General features: G+C 34.4%; 1 protein-coding gene across 6 annotated transcripts in view; it reads right to left on the bottom strand.

Moving 5' to 3' along the window:
* Positions 1–14,244, bottom strand: part of CDIN1 (CDAN1 interacting nuclease 1) — a 301,784-nt gene that overhangs the window by 112,760 nt on the left and 174,780 nt on the right. The gene's annotated exons all lie outside the window — the stretch shown is intronic.

Consider the following 14,244-nt stretch of genomic DNA (forward strand, 5'->3'; position numbering starts at 1 on the left):
GACTATAGTCTGTTGCAGCAGATGTGGGGACTCTCAAGGAGAAAGGGAGGAACACTTAGAGATAGTTGAGGATCTAAGTTCCTATGGTGGAGGACGAGATACACTGGCATTTGTTTAGAGGAGATGTGGAAATGTACCTCTGTGACATCAACAATCCTATAAATCAGCATTCCCTCAATAAAGTGATATTGAAGTTAAAAGAAAAGAATGTAGACAATAGAATCATCCACTGGGCCAGTGACACTCCAACATTAAGAGAAACATTTGCTAAGGAAGATTTAGGTGGAGATAGAGGACTGGAGACTAAAGTTTGGAGAAACACAAGAGGTATAGTACTTTCAAGGAGGCATCAATCAGCCAAGTTGATAATAATCACTGGCAGGTCAAGTGAGGATGAGGCCTGAATACCAACCACTAGATTATTAAGATGATTTGGGCCAAGAAAGAAACCTCAAACTATTGAATATATTATCATTTTTACTAATACTAATAAAGTATGACTGTGTGGACAATTTAGGACAAAGTGTCTCTTAAGCCCTCCCATTCTTCCTAAACAAAGTAGGTGCAGGCTGTTTTCTATAGGCATAATATTCTATTTAGATAAAATGACCTTTGTTCCTGGAGACAAGAGACAGATGGAACAATTGTCAACTGACCTCCAGGAAGCTTAGAAGTGGTCTGAACTTCAATCTGTCTAATAGTGCTAGACAGACTTTATTATGGATAATAAATGGTTATATTCTAACTAACTGAACCAGGCTAGACTGAGAGGGGGTAGAGCCAGAAAGACACTTGGAGAAAATAGAATTAGGAGAAGATGTCCACAGAAGTGTCATAATTCTAGAGGCATTTCATGTAGTCATATGTCAGGGCAGCAGCAGCACACAAAAATTAAACCTTCTGGTCTAGTGTCTTCTCATTTTCACATGTTGGTAGCACAGTCCACTGTAGTATTTTCCAAATGCTCCTAACATAGTAATTTGGCCTCAAAGGCAATATCTGTTGGTTTCATTGTAGACTCTGGACAAACCACTTCATTTGAATATTGTAGAAGATGAACAAGTCATATAATGAACAAAATCAGGGACAGTTTAAGCACTTCAACATGCAGACATAAAAGCATAGGATAGGACAGTATAAGGCATGCCTGTCTGTCTGGAATTAGGAGATTCATATCTGAGCATAAGGTTGGAGTGGTAGCAGTTAGGAAGACCTTTCAGGTAAAGGGGCCTATATTTTCTTGGCAGGTAGTGGGTAAGACTCCCTAAGGAGTCTAAGGATATATCATACTTCTGGTCTACCAACAGCAGGGCTTGATTGGAAGATCAACGGGAGTGTATGCCCCAACCTGAAAGAGTAACTGAGTAGAGAGTATTTCCTGACAGCAGTGGCTTACAGATGTAAGCAGTGTGTCAGAGAGAACTCAAAAAGGAAAGCAGCAGGAGGAACAAATACATAATTAGTACTACCTTATGCTCAGATATCCTGCCAGAATGTCCCACCAATTGAACACAATGAGAAGGAAAAGGAGTCTGCTAACATGGCTCCTATAAATCAGGCTTCCAGGTCACAGAAGAAAGACAAGTGTGGTGGAGATATGCAGAACATAGAGGGAACGTGTCATCTCAGATCATGTTCTTGGAAGAGGGCTCTGATAGAAGTTGTGTGTGTGGAGGGGGGGCAGGCAGGTGAAAGGAGATAAAGACAGGAGGGTATGAGTATGGCAGGCTAGTTCTCAGAGCTATCAGCATCCCAGATTCTGGATGTTCAAGTAAGTAGGCTTCAAATGGTTTAACTTTTCAATTGGGAATTCCAGAATGTTTTGAAGGTGAGCAGTTTTCAGTAGCACAACCATTTTTTTAAAATTAATAATTATCAACAAGACCATAGGATAAGAGGGGTACAATTTCATACAATTCCTGCCACCAGAGTTCTGTGCCCCATCCCTTCCACTGGAAGGTTTCCTGTTCTTTATCCTTCTGAGAGCATAACCAATTCTAATGTGCAATTAGCATCTCATAGCTTGGAAACAAAGCCTGGAAGAACATTCAGTTCTTCAGCATTAAACAGGTGGAGAGTAGAGAACACCAGTAAGAATAAATATCAACATACTGGGCAACAAAGAGAAGAAACAAGTTATCTCCTGGCTATAAACCCGGAAGCAAGCACAGGTAATCTTTGTTATCCTGGTCAAGAGGGGAAACTGAGCAAAGGAAGAAATGTACTAAGGAACCACCTTCTTCTGATAAAAGGGGAGGGCACGAGCAAAAACAGAGAGGAAATAGGATGCTTCAAAGAAGTCATGAGCTTAGGTTGTGATCTTCTCAGATAAGCCAAAATCATATAGCAAGGCTTAGACTGAAGGTCATGGTAAAAACTGTAGCAGTAGTTAAGGGGTAAATGAGGAAACAATTGTTTTCTCCAAGAATAGTTAAGTGGACTTGTGAAGAAGGAGGCTCAACACAGCCATTTTCACTAAAATCTGGTCAGGTGGAGCCCTTCCTCCAAAATATCTAAAGATCTCAAAAGATCACATTTATTTTTAAATAATGATCGACAAGATTGTGGGATGGGGGCGGTTTACAATTCCCATCACCAAAGTTTCATATCCCACCCCCTCCATTGGAAAGTTCCCTATTCTTTATCCCCTTGGGAATATGGGCCAAAGATAAAAGATAACAATAAAAAAACATTTTTTGAAACTATGGAGATCTTATAACTTATAAATGGACTAATATTAGGTGCTAGGAAATTAACACTAAGTATATCTAACTCAAATAAAATACTATCAATATTAAATAACATAGTTGTTAGGGTGTGACAAACATATTGAGTTGTTGGAAAAGTGATTTTTTTCTATTTTTTTTTAATGCAGAAATGCATCATGACTGTTTTCTGACAATCCAATATATAAGACCACATCTAAAATTCAGGTGCTAGGAATATGAGTTCTTAATATTCTCATTATTGTGCACCAATTAGAAATAATATATAGACACTATGCAATAATTCACTTTAAAATTTAAAAGTACTGAAACAGTATATTCTATCTTTTAAATTTTAAAGTTGATCATATATATTGTGTATATACACACATATATACATCTGGCGATTTTAGTGATTTAGGAAATTAATCTCAAATAATAATGATCTAAAATGGTTAAAAATGTAAGTATACATTAAGAAGTATATTGAAAACCATAGCTATGATAGACTCATAACAAGGAAACTATTACTTAAAATGTCTCAGTACCATCTACCAATTAGAATTAATATGTGTATTACTATGCAAAGATCAACATTAAATTTTAAGAGTACAGTAGAACTTTTTTATCTTTGGTAATTTTAGTGATTAATGCTTTAATTAAGAGATGAGGTACCACAGACTTATGCAATAAACTGACATAATTCATCATACTGTAAAGAATAGCATGATGAATGCATGTGTATATTGTGAATTATATAACACACATACAAATCAGAGACTCATTATCCCACAGAGGCATTCTTTTATTTAAAAGTCAAAACGCAACAAATTTTCAAGTACTGCTCCATTGACTATTCCATGACTATTTAAGGACACAGTATTTTGTGGTATCCTTTTGTAGAACAGCAAATAAACTGAGACACACAAGTTAATGGGATCACTTAGCAGACAACTTTTAATGACTATATGCTCTGTGTGGACTAAACTGGAAACCAGTTCCCACACCACAAATCTATACTTCCATGTCATCACTTACACAGAAGTTTAGGCACTGCAGATTTCAGTAAGGTCTTGGAAGATATGAACAAATCAACCTTTAAAATTTAGAATGCTGAATAGGTCATCGGCTACTTGAGAAAATAACAGTGGTTGGGAAACAGGTCCTCAGTGAAAGAGTAATTACTTGAGAAACACAACTCCTGTAGTCTTTGAATAGTGTCCTGAAATGAAGATGTTTTAAACATTGAATATACATGGTGCTTAAGTGGATGGGAGAGGGAATTCTGGTGGTGGGAACTGTGTGGAACTGTACCCTTCCTATCCTATGGTCTTGCCAATATTTCCATTTTATAAGTAAAATTTTTTTTAAGTAGCTGGTTAATATGGGGGGGGGCTATGTGCATGTGTGTGTGTGTGCGCGCGCGCGTGCACTAAGAGCAGACTTGCTCTAAAATTCTGACTGAGGCAAAAAAGGGCTGATGTTAAGGTCAATGAAAGATGAGGACAAAGTTATTTATAAACAGCTACTTATCACATAGTGAGGTTAATCTCTAATTTAATAAAGTTAATTAGATTTTTTTACTGCAATCAATGGAAAATGAGTGAACTTTAAATATGAAAGTTAAAGGAACAAAGTCTCTGAAATTCTTACACTTGATTACAGAAGATTAATGTTGTTATACTGATATTATGTGTATATATGTAAGCATGCTAATTAAGATAAACAGTACAAATATCAACTTCTCTGTTCATTTTTAACTTTAATTTGAATAAAGGGGGTTATGTGAGGAGTAGAAAGACTACCAGATGTTCCTAATTTGCAGCTGAGATTGAATCAGCATATATGAACCTGACAGAGAAAACCTTTGAAAAGTATTACGTACTTCAGTGAATTATAATTCTCACTCTTAAGTCAGTCCTAAAGAAAAATATTTATAGGATCCATCATTGTGAGAATTAAAAATATAATAGCTTCTTCATGGATCACTTTTTCTTGCCTGAGACTCTAATAAGATAATACTCCTATTAGTATATTAACATTATGAAATTTATAACATTTTAAAGAATTCTTTAAAATGAAAAGTCTATTTTACTTTTTAATTAAATCTATTTCCCAGAAAGGTCTTTAAGGCTCTACAAAGTATGCTTCATTTTCCTTTTGCTGACAGTTCTTGAAACCACGCTTGAATGCTTTCTTTATCCTTTGGTGAACAATTGAAAGATCATATGCTAAAAGACTGTGCTTTCTCTTTTCTTGCCCTATAATTAAGGCATTTTATACATTTCTTCAGAGTTGTTACAAGAGCAACCTATTAAGATTCATAGATTGAGATAATTTTGACTCCTCTTGATCATATAAACACATATGATACGAATTTTTTTCTAAGAATGGATTTATAAAAAATAACAAAACTCCTTCAAATAAAATGATTAATCTCTAGAAGGTTAAATCGAAAATGGTCTTCCTGTGTTACTTTAACATATGTAAATAATCTACAAAAATAAAAATATATAATAGACTTGGTTAACTGTTTGTTAACATGTATAATACAAATGGTAAAATCATATTAAGACAATGTTATCTCCAAATTAAGGTACATTTTAAGAACTCTCAGACCTTCGTTTTTTATTATTATTGTTTAAAGATAAAAATATATGCATATCTAAGACTGATCAGTAAATAAGAATGGAAGAATTAAGGCTTACATTAAAATGTACAGTTTTATGTTTGCTTTTTCTGAACACTATACCTGGAAAGATACATTCAGTTCAACATTCCTTAAGTTGGGAAGCTATGTTTGCAATTCAAAAAATATCTTTGTAAATACTGATAAAAAATTTAAATTACAAGATTTGTAGATTTACCAGGAATATAGAATATACCATTATATTCTTTTTAAATAACATTTTTTCAGTGCCATTTAAAATCTATATACTTTTCAGAGCATGTAGAGTTGTGCTAATGGGTTTCTCTCATGTTTTGAATAAATGTCTACAATCTGTTAGGCCCTCTTCTGTATTAGAAGATATCAGGTTTGCAACTGGATTAAGATATTATAATTGGATTTGATGTTAACCAGCTAGATGCTTTTGTGGGGATATAGCTCTGAAGATAAAAAAAATAAATTATATATTATGATTTTCAAATTAAGGCTGGCAGAAAGGAAATAAAGCCTCTGTAAAGCTATTTTAAAAGTAATATGTTGATTTAACAATCTCCCTTAATTTTTATTGCAAACATTAAAAAATTATTTTATTTATACATGAGGGAGTTTCACATAAGACAGAGAGTAAGAAACAGAACATCACCCTGGAACACGCAACACGAGGGATTGAGATGGGAACCAACCTCAAGCATGATGTTGTACCAATTGAAAATTTCCCCAGACATCCAAAAATTTTAAATAGATCAAAAAGTAAAGAACTCCCATATTAAAATAGCCATTCTAGATTCTTTATCCTTCTTTAAAATTTTGACTTATTTAAACTTATGTATTTATTTTGCTAAAATATTTTTAAAAGGAATGACACACATCTACCCTCCTACATATTCATATATATATATATTTAATTATTGATTTTTTTTAGATTTTATTTATTTATTAACGAGAAAGATAGGAGGAGAGAAAGAACCAGATATCACTCTGGTACATGTGCTGCTGGGGATTGAACTCGGGATCTCATGCTTGAGAATCCAGTGCTTTATCCATTTCGCCACCTCCTGGCCCACTAATGACTGATTTTTTAAAAAATATTTTAAATTATTTATTTAGACTACAGATAGAAAAAAATTAAGAGAGAAACACCTGTAATACTGCTTTCATGAAAGGTTCCCCCTTGTGGGTATGGGTGGGGTCTTGAAACTGAGTCCTTGTGCTCTACTAAGTGGACCACCCACCAGCCCTTTGTATTTAACAGTTACATACATAGCAACAATGTTTCCGTCATACTTATCACAACAGTAGTTACTTAGTACTGACAATTTATTCCAATCAGTGTTCAACTTTCAGTAACTATCACAAAAAATTCAGTTTACCCAAAACAAAAATATATTTGATAGAATCAAGGTGCCACATGAGGTCAACTGCATTTGTTCTCTCAAGTGTTCCTTTCCTCCTACAGTTCCTCCCTTCCCTATTCATTTCCATGGCCCTGTTTTGTTGGGGGTAAAAAAAAAAAAAAAGTTCTGATATCTTTTGCAACTGAACTTGGCCCTTTTGTGGAAAGTACAGTGTTTGCCTGCTAAACTGAAACCTGTCAAAATTTTCAAATATATTTTTTGGCAATAGAGGGACACGTGGGGAAGTCTTGAGACAGTTCTGCCTATTGATTTACCTGAGAAATTTCTAAAGACTTCCTTAAATAATAGTTCTACTCTTCATACTAATGGGTCTTGATAGTAATCATAATTCACACAACTGGTGTTTTAAAACATTATGTGACAGTTGTTGTGAAGTTTGTAAAAACAGGTTTTACTTAACATTTCTAGATATTTATATGTAACCTAACTGATATCAAATGAATAAATAACCATTTAGAGGGGCTGGGGGTGGTGGCATACCTGTTTGAGCACACACATTGCCATGCACAAGGACAGGGATTCAAGCCCCTGGTCCTCATCTGAAAAAGGGGAATTACAAGTTATATACAGGGTTACAAGTATCTTTCTGTCTCTCTCCTTCTGTATCACTTTCTTCCCTCTCAATTTCTGTCTCTAACCAAAATAAATAAATTATATATATACCATGTAGCATTCCAAGTTTGAGAATACCTTTCATAGAAGGCATAAAAACATAATTGGAATTATTTTAAATCAATCTTGGAAAGAAATGCAGTCATGCTTGTCTTGCTTTTTGTTTTTATTTAGTCAGACAGGCAGTTCTCATTAAATTTAATTTGTGTAGAGCTTAAATATTAAGTAGAGTCACTAGGATTATAAACCAATTGATGGTTCTTTTAAAATTTCATGTTGTACTTTCTAAGGAAGAAAATTTAGAGGGTTGCAAGATGCTGATAAATAAAAAGTGCCATAAAAGAGAAAATGAAATTGGGGCCAGGTGGTGGCGCACCTGGTTAAGTGCACATATTACAGTGCTGAAGGACCCAGGTTCGAGCTCTCCTGGTCCCCACCTGCAGGGGGAGAGCTTCACAAGTGGTGAAGCAGGTCTGCAGATGTCTCTTTGTCTCTCTCCCTTGCTATATCCCCCACCTCTCTCCATCTCTGGCTATCTCTGTCCAATAAATAAAGATAATAAAAAAATAAAATAAAATAAAAAAAGAGAAAATGAAATATCAACATATCTTCAGGGTTCTTGTGTTAAATGAAAATTTAACTTATATAAGTTGGCTTAGTCTTTCCTTACAACTCTAGCTAATAAAAATTTTAAAAGATCAGTAATATACATTTTCTGAAAACTTCAAATATGATTTTAAATGGAACCATATGAAGTAAATCAAAGTAAAGTGATCATGGATAAAATTACCAAAGTCAAATAAAATAGATTTAAAATGAAAAGGACAAAGGACAATTAAGTAACTTATTTTGACAATTCGATGTGGTCAAGTTTTTAAAAGTATGACACAGGAACCTTAACCTATCTATATATGAGTGATAAATGAGGCATTTTGTGTCATTACATTCCCATAAATCACTTTCTTTAACTGCTGACGGCTTTTATCAGATCTAACCTTTTCAAGCTTCTATTAGAGTGCTAACATTTTCAACTTTGACACATGTGCAGTTTACAAATTCTCCAGCTGATTAACTCTGGACAGAAGCTCACTGGCATCATTGTCTTCCAGTTGGGTGAAAACCTTAGGGTCTCAAAAACTCAGACACTTACATTACAGTACAAGATCTCAATTAATAAAAGGTGTTGGGCTTTGGAGTTGATAAGCTATTGTTTTCTTTTGAGTGGCAAACACGAAGACTTCATAAGACCCAAGTCTACAGAACATTTGCTCAGGAAATACTGAGGAATTAGATAAAGAAGCATCAAGAAAGGAAAAAAAAAATATTGGATGATAGTCTGTTTCTAAACATTTACCTTTTTATTTGCTCTAAAATGATTTTTTAATAATCAAAAAATTTCAAATAACATTTCAGTTTCAAAAAAGTCAAAACAAAGAAAAATTAAGACTCAAAACACACCCATGAGATAAGGAATATGATCACACATAACAATTTCAGTGGGGCTGCTATAGTGACGTGACTACAAAATAATTTTATGGAGAGAGTGAAGCAAACCAACATATGTAGGCTAACTCTGCTACAAAATGCTAACATTTTAAACTAGCTGTTGTTTTGAATAATTCAACTAATTAATCAACTAATATAGTGGGGGAAAAGGAAAAGTTTTCTTACTCCTCTTGTAATAACAAGTTGTGTTGAAAATAAAAATCATGCAGAAGCCAATGCAATTTCTGTTGATGTTAGTGTTAAAACACCAAGTGATTTTATCTTCTACAAATAAATTAGAATAAATTGCTTTTTGCCAATATAACACATCCTAAATACTTATTTATCAGGCAAAACTTTAAAATAATCAAAACATTTGCTTACTAATAATAAAAAAATTAAAAAAGTAAAGAGATGTGAGTCAAACGTCACCTTTCACGTTGCAGCTAAGAGATCGAGATTTGACAGTTTTTAAAGTTTTAAAAGTGAGAATAAATGTTCTAAATATCTGAGCTGAATAATCACATAGAGCAACTGGTGAAGTACCAGGTTTTTAGATTTTTTACATAAAATTGTCTGGGTATATATGTGTATACTGATAAGTTAATATAAAAAGATGTACAAGATTACATTTGAATATATGCAAATTTGTGAAGATAAAGACTATCAATGAAACCTATTCAGAAACTATGATGACCTTGAAACAAAGCTAGGTTTTTAATTTTTTTTTAATACTGTCTTTACCAATAAAAACTAAACAGACCAAATCTTACCACTGGTTGCTTCATCACCAGAAATCTATTACTTCAAACAGTATTGGTTTCAATAAGCTCTATCAGCTCTCAAGTCTAAACATAAAACCTAGAAAGATGAACTGATGACACTAAAGTAAAAACTCTCACTGATTACCTCCTGTGGTTGATTGCCTCTTGCTGATGAAAGATAAATCTTAGAAAAAATAGTAGGGGAAGGGCAAATTTTTCCAGCGTCCTATCCCACATAGTATCATCATGCCTCCATCTAAGGCCTGTCTATGACAAATAAAAAACTTCTTTATTTCACTAATACTGTCACTTATTGCAAGAGCTGGGCATTTACATTTTGACAATTCAGATGTAAATTCTGGGATGCCTATGAAAATTCATGACAAAGGCATATTTATCATTTAAAACAAAAGGACATGACTTCTTGGTGTTCTTATCAGAAAGCAATGATGAATGAGGCCATGCTAATCAAAAGACAGACTGGAATAGCAGACAGATGTTTGCTATTTTGATTAAGAAAAGTCTCCTCTCTCCTTTAATTTGGCCACTCCAAACTGCTTTAAATATATAGTTTAAAGTTGATAATACTTAAAATCCTCAGATTACAATAGAATAGTTACAAGTCTTCAACTTCACAAGTAAAGAAAGTAACAGCCTTGAAACCAAGGAAACATCAAACTCCCAGAAAGTAATAGTTCCTTAGATGTAAATAGTAGGAGGATTGCCACAATTGGTATTGTCTTTCTTAATTATTAGTTGCAGTCTAGAAAATGAAGGGGGAACAGAGGTAGGTAGCATAATGGTTATGCAAAGAGACTCTTATGCCTGAGGCTCCAAAGTCCCAGGTTCAATCCCCTGTACCAACCATATCCCTGAGCTGAGCAATGCCCTAGTTAAAAATAATAATAAATAAATAAAAGAAAAGAAAGAAAATGAAGGGAAAGAAGGTCTATCATCCTAAACTTTTGTAATTAGCACAACTGTGAGCTGGAATTAAAGTTAGAAGAAAAAGAAGATTGAAGACATTTTTATACTTGTTTCTGACCACTGTCTTTGACTTTCATCTCAAATCTCTTGTACTTGAAATGGGTTACAAATTGTCCTTATTTTGAAGGCTATTTAAAATCTTAAATGGAGTTAATTCTGATGAACTCAATATTCACAATTTTGAAAGAAAGATGAGAAAAAGTATGATATTAAATAAACAAAAGATAATTTAGAGCTGGCACTGCTGATGAAAAGCTATCATCAGGACTGGCTAACAGAAATCCAACTTACACGGTCTTGCTTATTTGAGTGGTTTTTTTTTTTCTTCATTTTTTTCCCCTTTACTAGGGGATTAATGCTTTAGAGTCCACAGTAAATACAATAGTTTGTACATGCATAACATTTCCCAGTTTTCCACATAACAATACAACCCCCACTAGGTCCTCTGCCATCCTGTTCTAGGACCTTAACCCTCCCCCACCACCCACCCCAGAGTCTTTTACTGTAGTGCAATACATCGAATTCATTCCAAGTTCTGCTTAGTGTTTTCTCTTCTGATCTTGTTTTCCAACTTCTGCCTGTGGCGGAGATCATCCCATCTTCATCCTCTGTTTCTGATTTATTTCACTTAACATGGTTTCTTTAAGCTTTATCCAAGATGGGCTGAAAACGGTGAAATCGCCATTTTTAATAGCTGAGTAGTATCCATTGTGTATATATACCACAACTTACTTGCTCAGCCACTCATCTGTTGTTGGACACCTGGGTTGCCGCCAGGTTTTGGCTATTATAAATTGTGCTGCTATGAACATAGGTATACACAAATCTTTTTGGATGGATGTGTTTGGTTCCTTAGGCTATATCCCCAGGAGAGGAATTGTGCAGCCATAGGGTAGGTCCATTTCTAGCCTTCTGAGAGTTCTCCAGACTGCTCTCCACAGGGGTTGGACTAATTGACATTCCCACCAGCAGTGCAGGAGGGTTCCTTTGTCCCCACAACCTCTCCAGCATTTGTTGCTGCTACCTTTTCTGATGTATGACATTCTCACAGGAGTGAAGTGGTATCTCATTGTAGTCTTTATTTGCATTACTCTGACAATTAATGACTTGGAGCATTTTTTCATATATTTCTTAGCCTTTTGGATTTGATTTTTTAAAAAAAGATGCTTAGGATTTGTAACCTTTGGAGACTTACAAACAAATGCCTGTTCTTCGAGGGCAAAACCATTTTATGTTGGCTATTGGGAAGTTAACACTGCAAGGTCCCCTTGAAGAAGTGAGGATGGCAGGGGTGAGAAAACTGATGTGTTTCCTGCCAGTTGCCCTTAATCTTTTCATTTTCAATGAAGCATACTTATATATTTTTTACTAGGGTGGTGTATGGGCAATCAAAAAAGCATGATATAAAGCTATATGGGAAGAAAGATATATAAACAGAAAACATCACTAGATGAGAAGCTAGGCAGGCAACTGATACTCAAGTTTCCTTACCCAAGTTTCCTCACAGAAAGATGGGTACATCAGAATCACTAGTTTTTTTTTTTTTTTTTTGCAACCACATCTCATATGCTTCTTGTATGTAAATCTGTGTCACATTAAATGTACAACAGGAATCAGTCCTGCAAAGGCAGCCCATATAACAACACAGTATTGTGGCTATGTGTTTACCAAGGCTTATTTTTTACTCACTACAGTAACTACTGTTCATTTTATTTTGGTCTGAGTCTGTTCTGTTTTTTGAAATTTATACTTGTTTATCACTGAGGGACTTAAGAATGATTTTCACTCCACATATTAGAGGCATTTATGGAATAACAAAAATCTTTCACCTTTTGGCCCTTTTATGAAAAATTTACTGAATACCCAATATATTTAATATTCAGTAGCATGTGAGAATAATTTTTATGCAACTATGATAGTTAGAAAGATAGATAACTCAATTATTAGACCATCTATCAAAATATTCAGATGTATAAGAGGCTACTAAAAAGATTGATGACTGAGAAAGTCCACTGATTCTCTAGCCATCATATTCATGCATTTGGCCAGACAACATTTTTCGCTGCCTTCACAAGCAAGCTTCATTACCCATCACTCCACTGAAAAGAGTTTATTATGAAGCTGCCATCTTGGCAAGACTATTATTTAGATGATAAATGCTGAGGGGGGATAAGTGTGTCTACTTTTTTTTTTTTAAGTAAAAAGATGAGCTTTTCTGACAGATAAAACAAACAACATCTACATTTCTAATTAACTTAAATTTGGCAGATACAAATATAGGTCAGTTAAAGCTATGATGTTATCTTCTGTCTGAATTTTACCCTTAATTTATAAAATGTAAATTAACTAATTAGAAGAAAAACAGCATGATTAGTGACAAAATGCTTCAGCTGGGTCTTTGCTTCCTGACATTTATGATCAACTACAATGAATTATTGCTTTGTAAAAAAATAATTGATAGGATATGTTTTTTCTTACTACAGTGAAAGACTTTTAATTTCTGCTGAGAATTCATTAAAGAAGAGCAAGACTCCAGCACACAACAGAACTTCGTGGTCTACTTTCTTAGGAAAAGATGTCTATAGGATGCTGTGATATTTGGGACAACTGGGTTAATTTAAGCTTGCATGTATGTGAATTTTGAGGATAGAAGTGTCTAGTGGAGACATTATGAATAAATTCAGTAAAAAGGCTTTCAGGACAGAACTCGACCATTTCCCTATCCTTAGAAATAGTGTTTTTTGTATTCCAGCAGTAACTGTGTGTCTGCATGTCTGTGTGTCTGATCACTGGTCTATGTGATCACAGAGTGAGGGGCTACCTAGTTATATAGAATAGTTAGAAAAAGAATTTGGTCATTTGTGTTTCACCAGGAAAACCCGTCATTGTTAAGTAAAATTAATCCATGTAATAGTTAAGTGAAAGGAGGTTTTTCAACAGCTCTTATGTAAAGATGCTACAAAGAGAAGTACATTTGTAATGGCAGGTAGAAGAGTCAATTAAAAATTACACAAACTTCTGAAAGGTAAGGTCTGTGAGGAGGCCACATGCTGGTGTCAGTGAAGTGTGCATGATCAAGCCTTGGGCAGGAGTGTGGGACCAGGGCTGTCAGTTCCCATAGCACATAGACTCAAGAGACCTAATCTGAATGAGGACTACCAGGAAATTGGAGCTGAGGCTTTGAGATAACCTAGATAGGAGTTGAAAGCGCAGTGTCTGTACCAGGCATCAGTTTCCAGTGACATGACAACATTTACGAGGGCAGAGAAAACAAAAAGAGAACTAATTTAAACAAAGACATATGATGTCCAAGGTGCTACTGAAATGTTCAGAGGTTAAACCAAATAAAGGTGAATGACTAAATAATCAAGCACTTCAAAATTCCATGCATGCCACTAAGATACTTAACCTTGGACAAGAGTACACTAATTTCATTTAATAGACATTTATCACATTTGGAAACAGTATATTGAAAAACACTCCTTTTTCTAATATTATGATAGAGACATAACATAAAGACATAACATAAAACTTTTTGCACAGTATAGTCTAAATGCTTGGAGAGAAAGGTTGTTACACTTATTTTATATTTACTATTTATGGGGGCT

This window comes from Erinaceus europaeus, chromosome 16 (genome assembly GCF_950295315.1).
Source record: "Erinaceus europaeus chromosome 16, mEriEur2.1, whole genome shotgun sequence".
Taxonomy (NCBI): Eukaryota; Metazoa; Chordata; class Mammalia; order Eulipotyphla; family Erinaceidae; genus Erinaceus; species Erinaceus europaeus.